The following is a 26,380-nucleotide window of genomic DNA, read 5'->3' as shown; positions in this document are numbered from 1 at the left end:
TGCTTTACACTGTCCTTACTGCTCGACCAAGCTACCACTTTAGAGAGTAAGGGCATATCTGACTTTAACCTCTGTTATACCTCTGGGGATTGGGGACTCTATACACAATGTACCTTACTTTGGTCCAGTATTTATAGAGCCACTTTCTTACAGTGCCATATTTGAAGTAGGGGAACATTTTGTATCTTTCCACCCTGTCTGGGGACACATAAAACTAGTGTTGAAACCTTTGTGAGTGTGCTCTGGAACGGGCTTTATGATGTGCAAGTGAGGTAGGTGGCAGCACAGTACCATTATCAAGAAAAAGATGGCACATACTGCCCTCAATTATTACCTCTTTGTCTCAGTGTCTGGGAACAATACACAAATAACAACTGCCAGCTACACCTAGTCATGTGACACAGGTTACAGGCTGCAGGCACCAAATGGTTAGGGCAAGAAAATGCCAACTTCCTAAAAGTGGCATTTTCAGAATGATAAATTAAGGTCTTACTTTACAATTAAAGAGGGTTTTAATTTACCATTCTTCCGACAATAAATGTGACCTTCCTATTAGCTCCCAATTGAAAGCTATCATTACTAAATGTAATAATGTAACCCTATGTTTTCCCATGGGTGAAGTAGGCCTTGGAGTAGTGCAAAACTAATTTAGAAGTTTTTTTCTACCAGGACATTTAAAACTAAAAAGTATATGTTCAACCTTTTTAACAACACTGCACACTGCCTTATGTGCTGGTTACAGCCTACCCTGGGGTGACTTACATATATCAAAAAGGTTTCTTTTACCACGTTGAAAAAGCAGTTTAAAACAGCACACCCAGGCTGCAATTGCAGGCCTGAGACATGTTTAAAAGTGGGTGGAACAACAAGTGCTGCAGCCACAAGTAGCATTTAATTTACAGTCCCCGGGTACATGTAGTGCCAGTTTACTAGGGACAATTTCACCATGTTTAAAGGAGAGAGCACAAAAGCTTCAGCCATGGTTAGCAGTGTTAAAGTGTGCAGAGTCCAATGGCCACAAACATGTGACCAGCAAAAATTGAGGAATAAAGCACACTGGGGGAAGGCCACCCTAAGGCTGACAGGTTGTCATGTAATTTCTAGGGGTAGCCCTTTCTCCATCCTCACACATTTCAGTGTCTAAGTCTCCTTTCTTTAGCTCCAAGAATGCAGACAATACACTTCCACTATTTGAGGAAGCTGCATTCCATGCTCCATGGTGTGCCATGTCAAGCCAATAGCAATCTAAAATGGATACCTTTGATTCCAGCAACCATTCTCTGTCCACAACATGCAGTCTTTTCTCCATGTGTACCTTACACTTAACATGCACACTGGCTGTTAGCGCAAGAATCTGCATGTCACATAACAGTAGATCTTTACTAGGGGTGGTCAAAATATTCCTCTCTGCCAGCGGAATTGGGGGAATTTTGGCCACTCAGTGTTACTCTTTAACACAGAGTTCTGGCTAAATTCTGCCAGTCACTGTGTGGTGGAATTTTAGTTCAGCGAGGCTTCAAAATATGTGAGCCGGCGAATGCAAGCGAGATTTGGTGTTGCCTAGGACGATTTTCTAATGCAGGCAGTCACCAGTGTTTGCGAGCAGTCAAAGGACTGCCATTCGAGTAGATTTGTTGCCACTCTAGTAGATTTTCTACTCCGGCGGCAGCAAAATCAACTCAAATGGCTGTGAGCTCTTTCGCAATGCATGGTACTGTTTGTACTGATGTTCAGTGCTGCTTGCGATTGTTTTCAAAGTGAGCAGGGCGAGCTGCATTTTTTCTGCCCATTGGTGGAATTCCGCAGAATCTCGCAGCATTTTTCGGTAACTGCAGAATTCCAGAGAGTGAAACTCTGAGAGTTGTGCCCACCCCTAATCTTTACATGAATGGGACTGGTAAGCAAATCAGCCAAGAAAAAGATCTGTTCAGTGCTATAATCCATTAAAAAACAATATTCTTCTGCTGCTGCTTTATCTCACACTAAAGTGGATGCCTGCACCATAAAAGGTTTTACTCAATTAGTACAGTTATAGACTTTCGTTTAATAGGTTGTTTTAACAAATTGCTTCAAGGGGATCTGTAAAAATTGTTCAAGGACTGTTGTTTAGTCTGGCGTAATCACCGCCCAGTATCCTCTTGTCCATGTCAGATGTGATGTGAGACCAATAGCCCTCTGACCTTTTTTTATCTTGAACTGCTGCTTTATTTCAACAGCCCAGTACATGGACAGTATTACTGCGCCAAGATAAATGTGACCTCCAGGTTGCACAATGAGTTCTGGACCGTAGAATCATCAGGAACAGACCTAGACCTCAGAGCACATGATAGATTAGCTGGATGAAAGAAAGTTGTAGAATCCGGTCGCAACTGACCCTTTTGGTGTTTCATATCCATGTCTTTTATTTGTTGTGAGCTATAGTATTACATTTAGTCCATTCTCAGTTTTTACTTCCGCCTTAAACTCTTCAACATCTTCAATGGTAGGGTGTCCATTATCTTTGTCTTTAACAACGTAATTAATATTTTCTCTTTAGTGATCATTTCTTTATGTTTTGTGAAATATCGTCCATGGTAATTCTTCTTTGTAGAGCCTGCTGTACTTGAATAACAGTCAGTCTTCCATTTCGACTGGATGCCTTGTAGTCTGCTTGGATCCTTGCCTATCAGCTCTCATCAACAGTGCCTACTTGTACAGTGCACTGCATACTCATTTGCTTATGGAGCTATAATAATAGAGGTTATTATTGCATGCCCGTGTTTTGTTTATAACCCTATAGGAGAATAAAAGATTACATCAGCCTGCCTGTGATTTGGACCAGCAACCTGCAGGCGTTTTTACTACTATTCAGCCAAAATATCTATCTGGTGAGATCAGAATTTACTTGCAGCTGCAGACTTTGGAACCATTACAAATGCCCATTAGAATTCCAGATGTGTGGCAACTTACATATCAGAATTATGAGTTTTGGGGTATTTATATAAATATTGGGTGTGATAAAATCCACACCCCCTGGCTAATCCTCAATAGTTCAAACCTGCCTAATTTAACTTGCTCTGAAAATACAGAGATATAAAGATGTTTTTGTGGTACGCACCAAATTCAACACATTGGGGCATATTTACAAGCCCCTACCACCATAGAAACGTCACTTTTTACCATGATCCTGTCGCTATAGGGGTTTTGCATTATTAACAAGGCAGCGTTAAGCCACTTAACGTGGCTTACCGCTGCCTTGTAAATAAGGCTATTGTTCACGCAATGCTTAGCATGCAATTGGAAGGCACTGGGTGTTGCAGTGGCCGTTCCACTGCAACACCCATTGATTCTGACCCTACCCCTATTTAAAAGGGAGGTGTCAATAGGAGGCAGCATCAGAATTAAGACCAGGGAAAACGTGGTCTTACCTGGCGCAACAAGGAGAAATGTTTTATTTCTCCTCGTTTTTTGCCGTTTTCATGTATGCTGTCTTGTGTAGCACAAATGAAAACAGCAAAAGGCCAATGATTGTTTACGTACAGGAAGGTCCCCCTTCCTGCACATAAACAATATATTTTTTTAAATGTCGTTTTGCAACTTCTATGTGTGCTGCATTAAGCAGCAGACGTAGAAGTTACAAAACAGCATTTCAAAATTGTTAATGTGCAGGAATGGGAACCTGCCTTCATAAAAACAATCTTCACCTGCACGCAGACACCCTTGCACAATGATGCAAGGGTGCCTGTGTTGGTGTTAAGGTAATAAGTGTACCGCCAGAGCGGGGGAAACGCAGGGATGCACCATATTCTTGTAAATATGGTGCAGCCCTGCGTTTCTGAAATGGCTGAGTGAGGCGTTAAGCAAGGAGAGCTAACGCCTCACTCCACCACTTCCCTTGTAAATATGCCCCGTTATGCCCCATTTTTAGGGCAGAACTTGTAATGTGCAATGATTATCGCACATGACAAAATCTGAACACTTTGGTGTCGGATTTTATTATGTGCAACAATTATTGCCCATGGCACTGGAACTCATAATGAGGCTATTAGTGGTAGTAGATTGCAATTCACTCAATGCAGTAGAAGCCATAGATATGTGCATGAGTTGGTGGTAAAGGCTTCTTATTTTACAACATTCGATTTTATGCTCAGCTGCAAAACAACATATCAAGATAACAGGGATGCACAGTGACTCTGTGATATCACATCATCACCAGTTACTTTACAATCACACCAGCCTATCATCGAATGCCTAAAGTGCATGAACACCAAGGGGCTGATGTACAACCATTTGTTGCAGTCGCAAAAGGGATTTCATCCCCTTTGTGACCGCAAAATAGGTCAGCCGAATGTACCAACCCTATTTTGCAAGTCTCTAATCAATTAGCGATTTGCAAAATAGGGTTAACCACTCACTATTAGGAAGGGGCATGCCAAGGGCGTCTCTTCCTAATAGCAACTCCAAAACCTATGTATGAATGTTTTGTCACCGCAATTGCGGTTGCAAAACACTTGCAGTTTGCCACCCTTCCCAGAAGGGTGGTAAACCACTTGCAAATGGGAAGGGGTCACCAGGGGACCCCGTTCTCTTTGGGAATTGATGCGCAGATATTTTTTAAGAGCAGGTTGTGGTCCCAGGGAACATTCCCTGCCCTTAAAATATGAAACTGAAAAGTTTATTTTTTATTTTTTAAATGCATCTCTTTGTCCTTTTAGGAAAACTGGCTACATTTTTTTTTTTAAAACTGCTTTATTGACAAAGCAGTCCCAGAAATAGTGGTCTGCTGACGCCAGCAGGCCACCATCCGTGGGAGTTCCAGCTATTCAAAATGGAGTCGCAAATTGCGACAGCCTCATTAATATTCATGAGGCATGCAATTTGCGACCCCATTGGGAATCGCAAACTGTTGTACATTGGATTTTGCGACTCACAAATTGTGACTTGCAATGTGTCGCAATTTGCGAGTCTCAAATTGTAATGGTCGTACATCTGGCCCCAATAGCATAGTCAGTGATTACTGTCTTTAAGAGTACAACGGTCTCTGTTTGAACTGTCTGTGGTGGCTCGATGGTGCAAGGATGTATCTCAGAAAAATCCCTGTACAGTGAACGACCTTGAGGGTTTTGCCTGTACAGTACCTTGTGCATGGAGGCCATGAAGAAGAGATTTGGTAGCAGGAAATTTGCTTAAACCATCCTTTAAATGCATTATATATCTGCAGTAGAACGTCATACTTCTGAATATGGAGGAGACGCTGTAGTTTATATATATGCTCTTATAACACAAAATGTCACTAATTATATTTAAAGTTTATTTAGTTATCTATATTGTCGCTAAAGTTGTGCACTTAAATATAGAATATACTACCAAACACATAAGTACCACTGAGTTGGGTAACAATAAACATCTGTTATTCAGTGCTACAATACTCTTCTCTGCGAACATGTGCTTTATAACCTGTTCTATTGTGTGAGGCAATAATAATGAACCAAATCAAGCATGGGCTTAAACACTAAGGGCCTGATTCACAAAAGTAAACATACACTTTTGTGTATGTTTACGATTGTTTGCTATTCACAAAGGGATTTACGAGTAGTATTTTTACCAGTGCAGAGTCTTCGCACATAAAAGTGTGTGTGGAGAATCAGCACTCGTAAAGCTACTACTGGAAATCCCTTTGTGAATAGCAAACAATCCTAAACTTATAGAAAAGTGTAAGTTTACCTTTGTAAATCAGGCCTTAAGATTGTTCCTAAATCAGTATACTATCACATTCACTCACATTCTGGAGATAGTAAGTGCAAATGTTTACCTGGGACCATGGAATATGCTTGACATACCAGTTCGAATAGTACATCAGCATCAATGAACTTTATATTGCATGGAAGCCTACAAAATGAGGAAAGGATCACACAGCCCATATGTGCTCGGGGTTTGAAAAAAAACACTTCATAGCCATGAGGGTCTAGGATTTTGGATTTTGCCCCGTATCTAGCCGCCATTTTGTGTCCTGCCTCCATTTTGTGTTGCCCTCACTCAGGCAGCACGGTGAACGATGTGCTTTTGCTTTTCCAGCTGCTACGTGTCCTTTCGGTCAAAAAAATAACTCCATTGTCCTTGTTCATGAAACCAGATGTCAGGGTCTGGTTGAGTTCGTTAATCCCTGTCTGACTCGATTGATACCTGTCTCGGCCGACTATTTGCCCTCTCCTATTCTTTCCTTATACTATCTTATCCGACTGACCTTCGCTATTCTCTCCTTGTATGCTCCTATTACACAACCATCCTTTGAGGCACACAATTGCATCCTGCCACCTGCAAGAGGGGATTGTGGACACCATCACTGATTAATTTGTCGGGATGGGTAGCACACGGGGTCTGAGAGAGGGGCGTATTTGAGACACCTGATAGCTTGTTTTGCAACTTTTCCTATTGGTCTGTTTTGTATGTGTAAGAAAAAAACTCCTTAAATGTGTTTCCTATATAAGATTGTGCGCCACGGATTGAAGTGGCAGTCTCCTTAGAATCCACCTCGAGTGTAACTTCTGGGACCACTGTGCTAAGCTGCAGCTAATAAACCTGGCTTTCATGCTCAACGGAGTGTCTTGTGTCTCTGTTTTTACAAGGCAGGTGAACTCGGGGATTAAGGCGTGCCCTGCGCCGCCCGGCCCATAAGGCCCGGTTCTCCAGCCAGGGGCAGACTATGGGCCTTATTTAGAGTTTAACAGAGTGAGATGATAATGTAAGACAGAGGGTTTCCCACTCTGCTAAACATGCAGTTACTCCATCTTCATTTAGAGGTAGGGTAAACTACTGAGTTGCCGTCTTTGGAGCCTCTGCTGCTTCCACTGATATGAACCTCTGGCCATACAGTTAATCGGCAGCAGAATAGTTATGCTCATCCTGCCCTGGGTGGGGTATTTGTCACTGATTTTTCTTGCCCATTTACACCATGACTCACATGATGGACACAGGCAGGGAAAAAGTAGAATGGCCCAGACGCACAGGGAGAAACTCTGTGCATTTTGCAGCCATTTTCATTTGTTCACAGAAATTAAACTCCTGCTTTGGGAGCATCTTTTCTCTAATGAAAAATGTTAGGATTGAAACATGGCCTGCTTGACTAACGTGTAGTGCTGTGATGGAACCTGCCACAGTGGTGACTCCCTTCACCCCCACAGAGCTCCCCGCCATGTCAGTATCTCTAATAATGGATATTTGGCATCTGCCATGTGGTGTCCAATGAGGTCTAAATATATGTGAACCCCCTCTATGTATCTCGGTGACCTCACTCATTCAGAATCATCTGTGATCGAGTAAGTTCTGTATTTACCTGTTCTCCTGGTATCTCTTGGTGAAATTGAAACAGCACACCCTTAGATGTAACTTGTAACTGGTCCCATATAAAATGAAACCTAAAGCAATTGTTCTTATATAACGAGTTGTCAATGTTTTTGTTTACACAACTGCTCTTACGTAACATGCTCTGACACCTATTGGGTCTGGTTTGCTCTGTATAAAACTTCAGACTAATTACATAAATAATCACATTTGGGAAGCATAATTTGGCATGTAAAAATTTGACCAGTTCACACAATAGGCAGACTACTAAAAGGTATCAACGCTAATACCTAGGCCTGTCTCCTTACACTGATGACTAGCCCTGCAACATGTACAACGTGATAGACAACATTTGTAGGATTTGTCCTATCAAGTGGTAGTAGTATAGAATTAAGTCAATTATCAGGGTCCATGCATTTTAAAGAGTTATTGGCTTCCCATCAGAAATAAGGCAAGGTACAAGTTTCACAATCAACTCTTGAAATGCAAGAGCTGCATATCTGCTCCCCACCTCAATGTCAGACACTAGGCGCACTACAGATGAACCCTAGTGACTACGCCTGTGCGGAATTATAATTTAGCTTGCAGGAGTGGTGGAATTGGGGTAACTCTATGTTACACTTGCAATGCGGAGTTCCTGGCAAATTCCACCAACTGGCACGTGGCGGAATTATTCTGCCATACGTGCCTCACAGGAACAATGCAAAGTTCCACAAAGTGCGCCTATGATTGGGAGTGAGATTTACCAGCCCCCATTTTATACCACCAGTGGCTAGAGAAGGTAGCTATTCGAGGACATTTGCCTCTGCTTGAGTAAAGTTTCTACTCGAGCAGCAGCAAAATTAACTTGAATGTCCGCGTGCTCTTGAGAAACCTGCGGTGCTGTTTGTGCTGAATTTCAGTGTTGCTCACGCTACTGGTGCTAAATTTCAGTGCAAGCAGTGTGAGCATCATATTTTCTGCCCATTACTGGAATTCCGTGGAATATTGCAATATTTTTTATGTAACTCTACAGAATTCCACAGTGTGAAACTCTGAGAAACATGCCCTCCCTTACTATTGACCCTATTGACTGTCATCGTCTATGTTAATGTAACTTACACCTTCCCCTCCCTCATCCTACTTATTTACTTACTGCCCCTTATGCAACTGGCATGTAGGGATGCAATAAAGGGTCTCCACTTCTCTCTGTGTCAGGCAAGTTTCAGAATGGTGCCCCAAATGTTGTTCAGTGTCTTCAAGTCTGTTCCCACAGTTTGCCTCTAGGTGTTATTTGGCCTGCCTCTCTTCTATTTGACTTCTGGGGGCTAGTGGAGAGATTTTCTTGTCATAGAGTCTTGTTCTCTTTGATGGTGTGCCCTATCTATCTCCATCTTTTTCTCATACTTATGGTGTCCATGCTCTCTTGCTTGCATTTGGTGAGCAGTTCCGGATTTGGGAGGGTTTGCGGTCAAAAAATCTGTAAGATTCTTCTCAGTTTACTGGTGTTCAAAGCTGAAAGTTTGATGATGTTGCTTTTCATCATATGCCAGTATTCTGATGCAGACCAGAGTGTGGACACAACACAGCTCTGGTAAAGCATCAGCTTTGTGTTGGTGCTGTACTGAGATGACCTTCACACATTGTTCAGCTACCTAGCTTTGCTCAGTCTGCTCTTGATGTCACTGCCTGCCCTTCCATCCTGGCTGATAGTACTGCCTAGGTAGGAGAACTTTTCAGTCTTTGCTGGGTCTTCTTCCTCCACCTTCATTGGTGAAGGGTTTGGGATGTTGAGTAACATGACTTCTGATTTCTTCATGTTTATCTTCAGACCACTTGCTGTGCTCAGATGTTGAAGCGAGATGTCTACTTGCTCTCATTTTGGAGTATGTGTGTGCATGTTGCTTGCGGGAGAGAAAGGCTAAGTGATCTGCATAGTCAAGGTCCTCCAATGTGGAGAATTAAGATGCATACAGCTGGCTTGGTCTTCAGTTGTGCATTGCATCACCCAGTGAATGACTCAGTTGAACAGCAACATTGACTTTACGCACCCCTGTCTTACTACAGTCTTGTCTTCAAAACTATACTCACTTTCTTCCACCTTGCTTGTAAAAATATCATAGACGCTCTTGATGAGGAGAACTTTCTGCTGCAGCTTGCCATAGGCTTCCAGTATACACCAGAGGCTGTTATAGCTCATACTGTCAAAGGCTTTCCAAAAATCAATGAAGTTGATATTTATTTGTCTCCGACACTCTACTCACTGTTCTATGATGTTGTGTAGAGTAAAGATCTGATTAACACTTTTGATACCTTTGCCAAACCAAGACTGTTCTTTCCTTGAATACTTTTCCACTACATCAGAAATGCAGTGTGTGTAAAGATTTCGGTAGAGTTTTTACTCTGAATTGACATAAGGGTGACTCCATGCTGGTTGTTACATTTGGTTAATTCTCTCTTCTTTGAAATCTTCTCCTACATCCTCCTTTGTACCATTTACCTATGAGCAGCCTTTTTAGTTCAGATTGGCAACTCAATAAATGAATATGAAAATAAAAACATATTTCAAAACATTATGAGTGGTTTTTTCAATCAATCAATAAACGTTATTCGATTCACATGGTGTATCATAAAAGCATACATAACAAAGTACAATACAGTAAAAATAGGTAAAAATAATACAATTTAAGATAATGCACCAATAATCTGCTCACCCGACAACAACTTCCTACAAAAGATAACAGCCCATAGAAATCGTGCTAAAACCACACATATAAGCATGCAAGTCTGGGAGTAGTTGTAAGTATTAAAAAGCCAGTCTACATTGTTTAAAATGTAAGGATTTCATTAATGGCTTAATAAAAGAATTTCTCAAAACCGCATAAAATTTACAAAAGAACAAAATATGCATGGTAGATTATTTTGACTTGTTGTCACAGGGGCAATGCATTAATTCACATGACCAGTTATTGGTATCAGGAAAACTTGTAAATCGATAAAAAATATCAAGTCTGAAACATCTCAAGACAAATCTGTGCTGGGCAATGAAAACGTTAACTAGGTAAGTCTACATTGAAAATGTGGTCAAGATCATTTGATTATTAAAAACAGTGGGTTTAACCAATTCAACAGACAACCTCAATTCCTCGAGAAGAGCTAAACATTCCAGCTTTAGCGATTTCCTCATGATGTTTCGCAAGGTTTCTGGATGGTCATAGTATTCGGGGTTGCCAATGTCAGACATGAATTGCTTAATTAATTTTAGCCAAGGAAATTTTAAAGGGTGCTCTAAACCACAGCAGTCCTTTTCAATGACACAGTTAAATTCTGTATAGTCCAATGATGACATTTTGAGCCAGAGTAAAACTGGTTGAACCTTTAACAAATCTGGTAGATACTGTGTGCCCAACTCGGAGTGCCTACTAAATTAAAACAGATGCTAGGAAGCGCAAGAATATTTAGAAAAAAGGCATATTCCAACCGTTGTACAGTCTACATGTTTACATATCCCCACAGCTCAGAAACATACATCGCAATAGGACGACATTTGGCATTGTAGATAGTCAAAATTTCTTTTTGATGTTTGATACCCAGTTTCCTTGATAAATTGGACATTGCCGTAATTGATTTAACGAATTGCTGTCTTCTAGAATTTATAGCACTTCTCCAATTACCCTCACAATCAAATACGATCCCTAAATACGAGATGGAGGGTGTTTGCTGTATGATAGCTTCCGCAATATGAATGTTATGGCATTTTGTTGTTCTTTGACCTGCTTTTATAGCAAAAGTTTTCTAGTGTTAATGTGTAACCCCAGATTCTGCATATAGTGTACAAATTTGTTGAGGAGGCACTGCAGGGGCAACGGGGTGCAATCCGTGAGCACTGCGTTGTCTGCATAATGCAGAATCATTATGGGCTGGTGCCCGACTTGGCGGGAGGTCAAAAGATTTATTGGCAAGAGTGCTACCCAAACTGTTAATGTACAAATCACACAAAAAGGAGTGAGTACTCACCCTTGTCGAACCATTTTGTGGATACTGAAGAATCGAGAACATTCAACTGTCAGACCATGGCGGACCCTTGCATTGCTGGTTGAATATAAATGTCTAAGAAAGTTGACTATAGTGGTATCTCCTCCCATTGAAGGAATTACAGGCCAGAGTTTGTCATGAACTATGCAGTCGAAGGCAGAGGACAAATCTACAAATGCCATAAACAAGTTACCACGCTTTGTAGATTTATAATTGCCTATGAATAAGTTCAGGTTAATAGCCTGCTCTGTGGTACAAATTCTAATCGGGAATCCATATTGTATGTCTGAAAAGATGTTTTTACAATCAGCCCAGTCATGTAGTCTACCTTTCTTAAATATAGGGACAATATGGGACTCGGTCCATGAGTTTGCCAATCCAACACTCTACCAGGATCTAAGGAGGAGAGTCAGAAGGGGGCCCCAGAGATCAATATTAGCCCTAAAAAGATCAATCGGGATGCCATTGAGGCCTGGCGCTTTGCATCCCTCACTCAACTTTAGAGCCGACTTGACCTCACCCAGGGTAAAGTTGAGGTCAAACTGGTAGTGAGGGAGTGTGGACAAAGAGGGGTCGACCACAGGCTAATGTAGGGTAGTAAAAGCCATACTCAGTTGTACTGGTGTATGTTAGAATAATTATCTAGCCAGTCTTCTTCAGTTACTGTGATCTTGACTCTGGGCTTGTTGTCATCACTAAAGAAAGGGGAAGTTACAACACGCCAAAATGCTGTGTTGTCGTTGATACGACATGCCACGTGCAATTGATCCCAGGCCTCCACCTTCAAGCTCTTTTTACGGTCTTTTAGGGCAAGCCTATATGCCCATCTACAGTTTTGAACTTTAGTGGTGTTCCTAGGTAAAGTATTTAAATCCCGTTTCCAGTTTTTATGAGTCTGAGTACAAGCGTGGTCGAACCAGCCCTTAGTTTGCACAACTCCTCTCTTCTGATGGGAGGTTGGTCCTGCTTTGATTTGATTGGTAATTGCGTTGAATGCTTCTATGACAATAGTAGCCACTGTTGCCTCCTCTAAGCAGGTATCAAAAGCCCTTTTCTGATAATGGATTATGAGTTTCAAAAAATGTGGTCGGATAAACCATAGAACAATGCAGAGTGAAACCATTTAAGCGATATTATTCAATTCTTTCAACAGATGAGGTACAATGGCAGTCCCCTTGGTTATTAACAAAATTAGTGTCCAGCTCTAAGCTCTGAGGGAAATGGTGGCTCATTGCAAAGTCAAGTAAAGTGAATTTGTTAACTAAAGCAGAATAGCGGTTAGGGAACAGCAGATAGTCAATAACACTATTACCCACACTACCAAAAGTTACATCAACTGGGCTACTTCCAAAATCATTACTAAAGCCCAGGTCATACTAAAAAAATAGCTCATTGAGTTTCTGTCTGTAGTCTGTATTCTGTATGTATAAAAAGTAAGATGTCCAAAATTTTAAAAGTACCTACGTGCAAACTATTCCTAAAAATCATTAAAATAAAATTGTTTTAGGAAATCTAAGACTCTAATAATGTCAAACATTTTACTAAACGTTTCTCATATAACACGTTGCAATAGAGATGCTAAGTGTTATCATTAATTTTTGCACAGTTGTATTTAAGACTCATTTGTTACATAAATATACTGCGATACTGCATCATATTAGTAATTTGTGTTATTTGCATCATAGGAAGCTTTTTCATCGATATTCTTTCATAATGACTTTGTTAAAATAATATAGTAATCAATGAATAAGCATATACACTTCATTGTGTCTAGATTCTTTTATTTCTACAAATCCAAGCACATGTTTATGGTGCTGGTACTTCTGCTTTTCTCAGTTTCAGTGTTATTTTTCTAGACTGTGCAAAATGCACACTGGTGTTTTATTGTCAATATTGTTTTTTATATTGTGTTAAGGGTGAACAGCTTTTATGCTGCAAAAGGTGCTATGGGTGAATATTAACAGAATGCTGCCCGTGTCAGATCGGGGGCACAACTCAATATTGGTCTCAAACTATAAATATTACTATTACGGAGAAAACAAGGCTAGAATTATTTCTGTTAGTAAGCGAAATATGGCCAAGTGGAACATCCTCTTGTTTGACATGTTGCTGATGAGTCGATAGCATTCCTGCTGAACAACTATCAGAGAGAATGTCAAAGTACTGGATGGAAATGTATGCCTTTCTATTTTTAATCTGCGATTTAAATTCAAAACTTTATTTATGATGCGGCCGGCTCATGAAATGGAGCCTTTTTTTTGTAGCAAAATAAAAAATTGGTATTACATAAACATCTGAGGCTGCAGTCCCTGGATCCGAATCTGCTTATTTAGACAAGCTATAAATCTGTGTTTCAGAAATGTGTGTTCTTGGCTTATAATTTATGTGCCGCCAAGTAGAGGCGGGGCTGCTCCTTTCCTTTTTTCATGATGAGGGTTGAGAGAATACTTTCACGATGCTCAATAAAACGTTAATATTCTCTTGACTTCTGCTGACATCTGTTCTGGAGTCCTTCGAATAGATGTTGGCTGAATAGTGGATTCTGAAACTGTTGTGTCTGTGTTGCGGAGACTGTTGCTAGTCGTTTTGTGTCCGGATTGCACATTTATAAACTGAGGTAAAGCAGCCAGCAGAAGGTATGCCAGATTGCCATTGGGAAGTCTAAAAAAGATAGTTATGCAGTGGTGGAATAGTTGGAGGTAGGTAGTACCAAGGGCAAATAAATCAGCCAATGTACCTTTTGCCTGAGGTGCCGGGAATCATGGCAGTACTCCTGCGTCAGGTAACCATTTGGATTGCATTGACTGGGAGGGGAAAATGCTCTCTGTTCCACTAGCATGCGTTTAGGAGCCTTCTTTCTCAGTGTTTTGGCCTCAACGACTAGTACTGTGTAGAGGCTGGTGATTTGTCAGATTCTTCTCATGCTCTCTTTTGTCCCTTTTATCGTCCATCACTGCTGACAGCGTTTAAGTCTCATCTACATCTCACATCTTTGCTTGACTGTTGTTGAGGAAGTATCTACAAGACGCAGGTCACTTCTTATATGATGGCCTTCTTCCTTATTATTGTTTTTCTTCCGACCCTTCAAGCATTTTGTTGTTCACATAATTTCTAGGTGTCGCTAGAGAAAGCGAATGTGCTTGCGACTGTCTATTGTTTCTAAAAAAAAAAAACCTTATGAAGGAGTTTTTAGCCCGCCCAATGCTTACTATTGGTTGGTTTTACCGTCACTCTTAGTTTCTTTCTTTTAATAAGTAAGCATGTGTCTTTGCATGCTATCTTCACTTCGTCTCCAACTTTTTGTCTTCTTCACAGGAGCATCGACCAAGTTCGGATTGATTTCTTGATGAGTATTCTTCTGCACTACTTGTGCTAGGATTGTGGCATTTTATTGGGGGGAGTGAGCATTGTTTATTTTTATGTTCTATTTGCATACTCCAATGCCATTCAATCATTTTTTTTAGCTGCTTTTATGCCCCTTCTTTTTTGCTTTTTCATCTATGGCCTGCCACTCCCCTCTCTCTGTGTTTGCTATCCAGATTTTTCAAAACTTCACTTTCCAGTAAGCTGCAATTCTCCAGCCAACCTTTTCCGAGACGCATAACAAAACACATTATAAAATTTTAATAAAGTTACATTTTGCAGCATTCACTGACGCTGTGCTTGTTTTATGACTTATCATTGTTTTGGTCGCATTCCATGTAATGCTGTTGTGGATTTCCTACGGAATTTGGGAAAGCCACTGTAAGTTGCATGTTTTTGATTTGTACTAACTGATAATATAGGCATTTGCCTAAATGCATTTGTATGCATCCTTTTGGCAGCTAATATGTTGCACGCCTCAATAACACACCATACTAATACTCATACCATATTGTACAGTACAATAATAGGCCATGACAAACCACACCATACTATACAACAACAGTGCAAAACATACAATATGATACATTAACTAACTATACCATTCTGAATCAAGTCATACCATAACTTAACATCCCATCCCATGCCACCCCATCCTACACCATACCATATCATACAGTACATCGACAGGACATTCCATATCATACTATCCAACCAAGTGAACCTCAAATCCCTTTACTTCTACCCATCCCTGAACCCTCAAGTCATACTCATCTCCCTTTGCCTATACATCTACCCATCCCTAAACGCTCAAGTCTTTCTCACCTCCCCTTACCTCTACTCATCCCTGAGCCCTCAAGTCACCCTCACCTCCATTTATCACCACCCACCCTCAAGTTCTCAGCGCTCCTGGCCTCCCTTTACCTAGAACCAAACCTGAGCCCTCTAGTCATCCTCGCCTCCCTTTACCTCTATCCATCCCTGAACCATCAAGTCACCTTCACCCCTTTTACCTCTATCTATCCCGAGCCCTTAAGTCACCCTCAGCTTCATTTACTTCAACCCACTAGAGCCCTCAAGTCACCCTCACCTTCCTTTACCACTACTCATCCTGAGCCCTCAAGTCACTTTTATTTCTCTTCACCTCTAACCACCTCTGAGCCCTCAAGTCACCCTTCCTTCCTTTAGCTCTATCCACTCAAGCCCTCAAGTCGCCCACACCTCCCTTTACCTCTACCCACCCAAGTCCTCAGGTAACCCTCACCTTCCATTTACTTCTACCCACCCCCAACGCACAAGGCACTGTCACCTCACTTTACCTCTAACCACCCCTCAACCCTGAAGTTACCTTTATCTTCCTTTACCTCTACACATCTCTTAATCCTAAAATCACTTTTTTACGTAACATATAAATATGTTTTTTTTAAATACTTATGTGTGTGGAAAAGTACTTCATGGAAAAGGTACAAATACTTACCTGCATGGTAAAGGTAGTGAGTGGTAAATGCTACGAGGTGAATGATGTTCCCTTAAGGCAGTTCAAAAAGGGGGTGGTGATGGACGGAGCATCTGAATCAATCAAACACTCACACCCAGTCAAAAGATCTGGGTTTAATCCATCACCGTTCTTTAGCCCACTCTGCCACTCCAGTTCAGACTTGGCTATATGCAAATCAGTCTGACCCTGTGCCTCATGGGAACAGTCCATCTCGTTGTCTGCTACTGATAGCTCTTCCTGAACTTCGTAAAATGTCCGCTGTTCTGTGTCCAAGTGTTTCTTCTCTGGCCATCCTGCTACTATGAACCGTTTGACATCTACGAGACTTGCGTCCTCTTCGTGTGCTGTTCTCCACTCGTGCGCGCTTATGACTGTCTCTTGGTCTTCCATGAACGCTATGGTGTAATCGTCTTCTACCGTTGGTGTAGGAGCATTTTCCATTTCCGTTGCCCTGCTGAGAAAGTCGGCAACTTTGTTCTTGGTGCCTGGAATATATTCAACATCATACACATAATCTAGTAGCCGCAGGGTCATTTTCGCTATGCGGGCGTGGCAGTCACATTTCCGCTGGATGTGAGAACTTTTACTAAGGGCTTGTGGTCCTTCCTGAGCAGTAATCTGGAGCCCCACAGAAATTGGCAGAATTATTCCATCGCTCAAATTGCTGCCCGCATCTCCTTCTCCACCACACTGAATTTCTCTTCATTCAGAGCCAGGGATTGAAACGCAAAGCTGAAGGTTCACCCACATCGGACTTCTGCATCAGAACAGCCACATACCCTCTGTCGCTCGCGTCAATGGTGAGAATGGATAGCGCCCGTTGGTGAAATCCGTGTAGAGGTACAGCCCCACAGATGTCTTCCTTGATTTGTTGAAATTCCTCCTGAGATGCCTCTGACCAAGTGAATGTTTTTTTCTCTTTTAGGAGCTGACACAAGTTGTGTGTTTTGGTGGCGAAATGAGGTACAAACTTGCTGTAGAATTCCACCATCCCTAGAAAGGAACGGACGTCGTCCTTGTTCCTGGGAGTGGGTGCGTCCTTAATGGCCTTCGCATTTGCCTGTTTAGGTGTGGTTCCTTTGTCGCTTATTTCATGGCCCAGGTACGTGACCAATGATACTCCAAACTTGCACTTGTCCCACTCTGCGGTGAGGCCATTTTGCCTTAGTATGCGCAGCACAGTGGAGAGCTAGGCGTCATGATCTGCTTTGGTTCTCCCCATGACTAGGATGTCGTCTTGGAAATACTGTACCCCTTCTGTGTCTCTGAAAAGCTTATGCATTAATTTCTGCAAGACCGAACGGCATCCGCTGGAACTGATAGCACCCAAACGGCGTAATGAATGAGGTCAACTTCTTGCATGTTGGGTGTAGTGCGATCTGGTGATAAGCAGAGGTTAGGTCTATGGTGGAGAACCATTTGATGCCCTTAGTCAGGACTAACATTTCATTGATCCTGGGCAACGGGAACTTGTCTACCAAGATGTTTTTATTGAGTTCTCGCAAGTCAATGCAAAGGCGTACCTTTCCATTGGGTTTCCTGGCTACAACCAGGGGCGCCAGCCACTCTGTGCTCTCGATCGGCTCAATCACTCTGTTGTCTTCTAAACGTTGCAACTCTTGCTGCACTGCTTCCCTACTCTGAAAGGGAATGTTCCTTACTTTGTGGCTTACTGGTTTTGGCCCCCTCCTTGAGGCATATTTTGTGGGTGAATTTCGTCAATTTGCTGATGGTGCCTCCAAAGACTGTCAGGAATTCAGGCTTCCACCGATCAGCTTTTTATGCCTGAATGGGGCTCGTCATTCGGACTTGCGTTGTTCCTCCTGAGTTTAGTTGAATTCCAAGTTCTCCTTGATCCACCCATCCTAGGACTGAGTGTCCTTTCTCTGCAATGTAGAGCTTCCCTTCCACTGTGCGGCCTTTAAATTCAAATCGTATGGGGCGGTACCCCGTCATGGGAATGGGCTCTCCTGTGAAGGTAACCGGATGGATGTCCGGGGCCAGAAGATGTGTGCCAATGGTCCGCGCGAAGTCTCTGTCCCAAATGCTACGTTGTATGATAGTGTATGGTGAAGCTGAGTCAGAGACCATTGCTACTTGGACTCCCCCTATGGTGAGTTCGCACAGCGGTTAACGTGTCCGGGAACAGTCTATGCCTAAGACTTGGTTGTCTATGCACAGCACACTTTCATCATCGTCTTCTCTACCTCCCTCTTCTGTCTCCGATTCTCGCCCCACATATCTGACTGACGTTTTCTTGGGTTTGCACCTTCAGACTTTATTGAAGTGTCCCATGATCCCACAGTGTAGGCACTTGGCTCTGAAGGCTGGGCATCTTTTGTCGGTGGCTGCGTGGGTCCTATTTCCACACCTGTAGCAAATGTTCCTGTCCTCTCCTTGGGGCTTCTGGTTTGCTGCTGATAGCTTCCTGCAACCAACTGCTTCCGCTCCTGGGGGGCGGCTTCTGTGTCTTTGCTCACTGTTGCTTTATTGGTAGTGTCCTTTTTAGCAGCTTCCGCGCACCGCTTTGAAATTCAGCCTTTTTGACCATGGCCACTATCTTGTTGAGAGGGGCTTCTCCGCTGACCCATACCTTCTCTTGAATGGACGTTTTCACTGTATGCATGATGATTTGGTCCCTTATGAAGTCACCATGGAGTCCTCCAAATTTGCAGTTGACCATTAATCTCTTTAACGCCACTACGTAGTCTTCCACTGATTCGCCCTCAAACTGTTTCCGTTGACAGAAGTTGAAGCGGTCTATCACGATGCACACCACTGACTGATAATTGCCGTCCAGGTCCTCTATGGCGTGTTGGAACACGTCATCAACGTCCTAAGGTCTGGTCTTTTTTACCAAGTTCATGTACACTCTGATGCCTTCTGGACCTAAGTTGTGCAGGAGGATCTTCTTTTTCCGCTTGCTCGGGAAGACTTTGCCCCCTTCATCTTCTAATGTTGACAGATAGTTAAGGAAGCACACCTTCCAATCTTCCCATTTCATGGCCGGCTCCCCCGGTTTCGGTAGAAAGGGGACTGGGTTTGTGAGGAAGATGGTGTGGGCACACATGGCTGCTTGCCTTCTTGGTGGTGCGTCGTCCGCTCTGTGTGGTGGGTTCCCTGGTGCTCTTTGTCCTTGTGGGCCCTCTGCCTCTTGCTGAGCCGCGAGGTCCTCACCCACTCCGCCTTGTCCTCTGTGCATCAGGGTGGGTGTCTAATAGCTGCCTGTCGTACTTGTGGCTCCTGGCTCATGGGATTCCTGGTTTAGCCACGACTTGGGTGGTGCATTGCTGAAACTCCGCCGCTACCCCAATGCTTGTGCCGGTCACCACTCCCTGCTGGCTAGTGTCGTGGTCACCACAGCTGCGGGGCCCTGCTCTCACTATTTGGCCTCTGCTAACCTTGCGTGGGTTTATTTGGCTGCTTGTGGCCAGCAAGGTAGTGTCTTCTGGGTCCCCACAGCACCCCTTGGCCTGTGGGCGTTGCCGTGCCCGCCATTTGCAGCCTGGCGCACTGTTATTGCCCCCTCGGCAGAGGAGAGGCAATGCTGCGCTATTGTTGTGTGTTCCCACTACTCCTCCTTGAATGGGGGCCAGCGTTGCCTCCTGCTCTGTGGGGAAGGGGCTCCACTATGCCCTGTGCTGCTGTGCCCAGTGCTCCTCCTAGGGTGTGGGCTGGTTGAAGCTGTTGCCTCCTGCTCTGTCGGGGAGGGGCTCTGCAGTGCCCTGTACTATGTCTTCTCCCCGCCCCTGGGGCTTGGTAAATTTGCGCTCTGTATACTGCAGCCACGCTGCTATGTCTCCGCTGCAGGGGGGTGCTATGCACTCACTGTGCTGATCCGCTTGCTCCCCGCATCGATGTGCCAGACTGCAGCGTCCTCCTGCCGCGCTCTCCTGTCCGTCTCCGCGTCGTGATCGAACAGTGTCCGCCTCCCCAGCCTCGTCGCCAATTTGTAGTGAGGCGATTGGGGTTACACATGAGGTGGACACATAATGCAGTTTAAAGTATTTACTTTAAACTTGGAGAGCGCCGAGGAAAAGCACAAGCGCAAGCTGTGGCTTGGCAATTATCGCGCGCTCCCAGTGTTCTTCATCGTCACACAACATAAAACACTAGAGCACACCACTAGAAAGAAGTAGCTGATTGTATGCAGCTGAGCCGAGTTAAGTGAAATAACTTCCATCCACTCTTGTGCGCTGCTTTCTGGGGATCGTTACCAAAAGTTTGTTTTGCAGATCTCCACTTTCAGGGAGGATTATAAAATCTAAACCTGGCTCTGAGATAAGAAGCACCAGTTTGATACCGGGCACTGTGCACTAGAAAAAGAGTCTTAATTCTAAGTCTTTTCATGATGGGCAACCAGTTAAAGGTTTGCAGATAAGGCGAGATCCAGGTTCTTGTTGGACAGTGGGTAATTTTTAAAAATATAAGTGCCAGCTTCGACAAGCCTATTTCTCCTGTTAGTCCTGCCTAACATAGAACCAGCAAACCTTACAAGTGGGGAGAGAATGTGCCATTATGGCCAGAGCTGCGAACTTCAGAGCTGGGGAACCAGGTTCGCATCTTGGCATCGGCTCAACACCCCGTGATTCTGACCGAGTCACTTAATCTCCCTGTGCCTACCATAAATTAATGTGTCCTTAACTGGTGCTCAAGCACCTGTGTTGCTCATTAAGTGCCAATGCTGAGCACCAGAAACCACTGGCTTAAATTAAGCACTGTTGCTGGCATATTTAATAGAAGTTGGGAAGCTGCATTCTGGACCACTATCCAGCCAATGCTCCAGTAGTCCAAAGTATATGGCATTGCCATAATTAGGTTATTAGTGCCTGAATGGCCACTTTAGCTGCAAAGGACAAAAATGGAAGGCATTTTTGAGGGATCACATGATGCCAAAACAGGTGTTTGTCAAAACCTGAATTTGAGGTTTAAAGTACAAGCTGTTATCAAAAGTAATCCCCAGATTTCTAACTATGTCACTTTGGGGTCCTGAAGGGAAGGCGTGTAGGGCCTGAAATTCTGCCAGAAGTCTGTTGGAATATTACCAAAGAAGAGAATGTTAATTTTTTATTTTTCATATTTGAGTTGATAGGTTGCTAACCAGTATAAAAACACAGTTAAACAGGTTTTATTCTGTGTGACAATCAACTCTTCTCTCTTCCCTGATGGAAATAGCAGTTGTGTATTGTCTCCATAGATAAATACTTTGGCTCCCAGGTCTTCTGCTGGTTGAGCCAGAGGGGTCAAGTAAATGTTCAAAAGGGTAGGATTAAGGGCAGATCCCTTGAGGACTCCTACAGCAAATCGTGTGGATTGGCGGAACACAGGGGATGCAGATTTATAGGACCCTAGGATGCTAGCCAGTCCAAGGCCTGCCCTGTTACACCAGTGGCCTGGAGGCAATTCAGCAGATTGGAATGGGGAACAGTGTTTAAAGCTACTGATAAATCTAACATATTCAGTACAGCATTTCCCGCACTATCATTAATGCCTTCATATATTCCGAGACCTCCAACAATGCAGTCAGTACTATAATGTGGTCTGAAGCCTGCTCCTTTTTGGTGTTATCTTCATGGGGACCAAACTGGCAAAATACTGCTCAGACACAAGATAATTTTTAGTGAAGACAGAAAATAAACCTATACCATGAGTGAATTAAACTTTATTCGATTTCGTTATATGAGAAATCATAAACGTACAAGAGCAGAAATATATAAATACATAGGCACAATTGAATATATATTCATTTAAAAATCTAAAAAGAACAAATACAAGTTATCTGTCTAGGAAGAGGGGCAGATCTCAGAAGATTAGACAAAAACATTTCATATAAGAAGCCAAAATTCATTTATAGTGTGCCAGGGTTTATTATTTAAAAACAAAATCTAAAATTTATAAAAAAATATATAGCGTGATAATAAAACCGATCCTTACAGAAGTATTGGCAAATCCCCGTAATCAAGTGGGGACGAAATCACCCTATAAATACAACATTACATTGTGGCCGGGACCTAATAATCGCCTTTAGATATGTTGTTAGAGCCAGAATAGTCGCCGGTTTTTCTAGATGCTGTAATCTTAGGAACGCTACCCTACAATATCTGACATTCCTACTTCTAAGAATCGGTCTAAGGTATTTCTTTTTGGGTACAGTGAAGAATTTACAAAATAAAGTGCAATGCAGGGTTGATTGTAATGACACATCATCACAGGGGCATACAAGTGCAACGGCTGACCAAACATTTGCCACTGGGAATAAAACCATTCTAAAAAAGGAGCCAAGTCAGAAACGGGCCAAAATCATACAGCTAAAGCTATTTTGTACCATCAATAGATATTGTTGAGTGCCCTCACCACTCATGATCAGTTGGTTTGCCATTACCGTATGTTTTACTCTCTCTTTGCACCATCTTTGCTCCTCAAAGTATTTCAGGCAACAAGCTTTCAGGTCTTTTCTAGAGATATCTTCCAAACTACTGGGTTCCATAAAATATTCGGGATGTCCAATGGCCTTAGTTGTCTTTTTTATATAATTGAACCACACCATATCTTTGCCCCCATCTAATTTAAGGCAAACCCGAATTACATCCCTATTGAATCCTGTTTCATACGTTATCCAGACCTTATGCCACAATAGCAACGGAGATATCTTGATGGTGTCTGTTATGTAAGGGATACCCAATTCCTGATGGCAGCTGTAAGTAGCAGAAGAGGTGGGGACGCCCAGGAGGTAACGGATAAAACCATTTTCACAAATTTGTATTATATCCGATCCTTCAATGCCCCATAGACCTGCCCCATATAGCCCAGTGGAAATACATTTAGACTTGTACACTTCCAACAGCACTTTTGCAGGTCTTTCTCCTATCTTTTTAGCAAAATTTAGAACTGCCCCCACCCCTCTGGGAAAATTCAACTTTCTGGCATTAATCGCTGATTTCCATGTACCTTTCTTATCAAAGGTGATACCTAAATAACAAAAAGTATCAGTGTTTTCTAGCTTTCTGTTATCAATAAAAGCATTACATGTTGTGCCTCTATTCTTGCCACAACCGATAGTGAATGTCTTAGTTATGTTCACTCTTAGGCCCCTCTCTTTCATGTAAATGACAAAACTGTTCACTGCATCATTAAATCTCATCAAAACTAATAGGTGACACAAGGGAGACTTATTGACTTTTCTAAGGCTTGTTCTTCTGATAGTGTTAATGTTAGCTGAGGGTGTGTTTTTTATTAGCCCCACGATAAGTTGCTGGAGGTGATAGTCTGGGCAATGAACCTTCCTGGGCTATTGTTCATTAGCTTTTGACCCATTCATTTGGAATTGTTATGCTCTCATCATTTCTCCTAATGAAGATATCCTAAGATCAGCTTGCATAATTGATCTCAGAGTTATTTATTTGAAATAGATGTGTTCACACATTAGTATACTAGCCAAATTAGTTGGAATAATCTTGAAATTAATGGGCCACCCAATTATCATTGGGATGTTAGTACCAAAAACAGGCATTTTCGTTGCAGAAGAGTGCAAAACCAGACCCTTCAAGTGACTTTTGCAGTTATTGTTTCTATGCCAGATCATTGTGGGTCAATAATGTCAAAGAGGGCAGGTAAGGTTTGTATTAAAGAAAGATTTAAAGGCTACGTGGCTGCTATGACTGCTTGGTGATGCACTCTGAACACAGACCTAAAAATGTTACGTTGTTTGACACAATTATTTTTAACCTTCTACTTCATTAAGGACTAGACTGCTTTTGTAGTTGGTCTGAGGTGGCTGTTCAAATAAAGCCTGAGACTTATGATGACAGCCATAGAAGAACTTTCCTCTATCATATGTTAATGGATGAACAATTGATCTGAGCTATGGAAGGCACCGGGATTGCGGACTGCAAGTTAACCTTTGCTTTCCATCCTTGCCTTGACTAAGGAGGACACTCTAAAATTATTTTGGGATTTCTCCACATCTGAAAATGCTGGCTATGGAGGACTTGGTGACTACACCAAGATAGACAATTTCTTTAGGTTTACCTAAAATTGCTCTCTATCTCCTGATTTGTTGTGTGTAAATGATGGGGATAGATGCCTAAGGATGCTTCTGAAATAAACAGCTATGCACAATGTGCTGCTGAGGTCTGGAAATGTGTGCCCTAAGGTGAATGTAGATAAGCAGGGCAGGGAAGGGTCGAGAAACAGGGAAATGGTCTTGGCTAAGGGATTGTTTGGTGAGTCAGATATTATTCTGGATGAGACCATTAGGAGACTTGGATATTGCGAAGGTGATGTATTATTTGGTAAGAGAGAAGATTTTGTGGTAAGTCCATTACTGGTTATAATAACAACTGAGGTCAATGTAGGAAATAATATTGGGTTCGGAGGGTAGAGGTAGTTTGATGCATCCTGAGATTGTGGATTAAAAGAATGAGGGAATTGTAGAGATAGAGTCAGTTTCAAGGTCCAAGGTTGAAGAATATGGTGGTGTGTGGAGGAATGCTATGAGTGTTGTGGTAACAGTGATGATGTAGACAAACAGAGAGGGGAGATGTATCCTCAAGAGAAGCAGGTTTGAGATGAACAGGTTTTAAAGGTGGTATGGTAAGATGAGGCCAAATTATTGAGGAAAGTTGATGTACGTACAGGGATATCAATAGTGTTGAGTGGTAGGCCAATCTGGTTTGGAGATAGGATGCTACTGGGTAGGACAGACCTGTGCCCAGTTTTTGTCCAGGCATGATCTGCTAGGGTGATGGAAGTGTGCAAAGGCTGAGTAGGTTTTGTTATATAACATCATGGTATGTACATTTTTTGATGAAGCACATCATTTCATTGAAAGAGCATCATGCTGATGAAGAACTGCTTAAAGGACAGATGTAATATAAGTCAATTAGAAGAATGCTTCAGGCAGATTCTGACTCTCATGAGGCCTTCTGTTGATTTTAAATGCCTGTGTTGCCAAGAAACAGGAGGAGAAACTGCCCATTTTGTTCCAATCTATGTATGGAGCAACCATCAACACCTAGTCAGCTGGATGCATTGAAGGAATTGACAGTTTTGGATCAGCTTTGAAGCTGATTTAGTGCTGGTGAAATATGCTTAAAACATCTGATGTTAAGAAACAGCTGAGTAGTTTGGTACCTGCTGGTCGATCTCATGAGAGCTCTGCAGAAAGTTGCAGATCCATCAATAATAACACCACCAAAGGTAAATCACATGCTCCTCCTGCACATCAGCTGCAGGATACTGCCAAATAGACGTCCTTAATTATATTGGCAGCAAGGAAGAGCAGGCAGCAAGATTACACCTGAACTAGCAATGAGATCATTGGAGGTATGTGAGTATGATCTGTTTCACATGAGAATTATTATGGCAGTAGTTATTTATCCCATTTGAGTATAGTTGCATTGAACAGATTGATACTTTTGATTGCTCAGACCTTGGTTCTTTGAGTTTAAGATCACTTGATAGGTATTTGGAAAAGTTTGAAAAAACTGTTTGATTCTGTATACCCCACGATCTGTCTAACACTATAGGTCAAGGCGATTTAGACTCCTGAAGAATCACAATTCTTAAACTTTATCGACATACCGTCTAGTCCAGCATGTTTTGGAAATACTTCTATCTTCTTCATTTTTTCATTATGAAAAAGGCCACATGGAACCCCCAAGTGTCAAAACAATGCTTTTTTGTTTACATTAGCATTTCCAAAAGCCAAATGTGTCCTTCCTGGACAATTTGTAAATACCATAAAAGTACTGTGCTTTTTAGTTTTACAAAATGCACTTGTGTACTCCTGTTACAAATATTCAAATTATTGTCTGCTGGTTTCTGGAAAGTATTTACATAGTTATTGAACAAGATATGTAAGCTTCTTTTATTGGCTCATATTTTTTGCTTTTATTTATTTATTTCGAGTGTGAACATTACCCATTAGGGTATCAGAGCGCTTTACAGCGATAACAATTTGTTTACATGATTCCGAATAGTCGATCATGAGAACACTTTGCAGAGATAACAAGCTATTTACAAAGAGTAGGAATAGGCTATCATGGGTACACTAGAGGGAGATAAAACAGACATCAGCGGGAGCAGAAGAGGACTGCCCAACACCCGTCTCTGCCCAATAAAGTGACAGTGGAGTACGAATGATGCAAAATTATGAGCCTTGACCATGGTACAAGAAGCGCAAGG

The sequence above is a fragment of the Lissotriton vulgaris genome, chromosome 2_1 (assembly GCF_964263255.1).
Source record: "Lissotriton vulgaris chromosome 2_1, aLisVul1.2, whole genome shotgun sequence".
In the NCBI taxonomy this organism is placed as follows: domain Eukaryota; kingdom Metazoa; phylum Chordata; class Amphibia; order Caudata; family Salamandridae; genus Lissotriton; species Lissotriton vulgaris.
Note: the sequence above shows the minus strand (reverse complement) of the source record.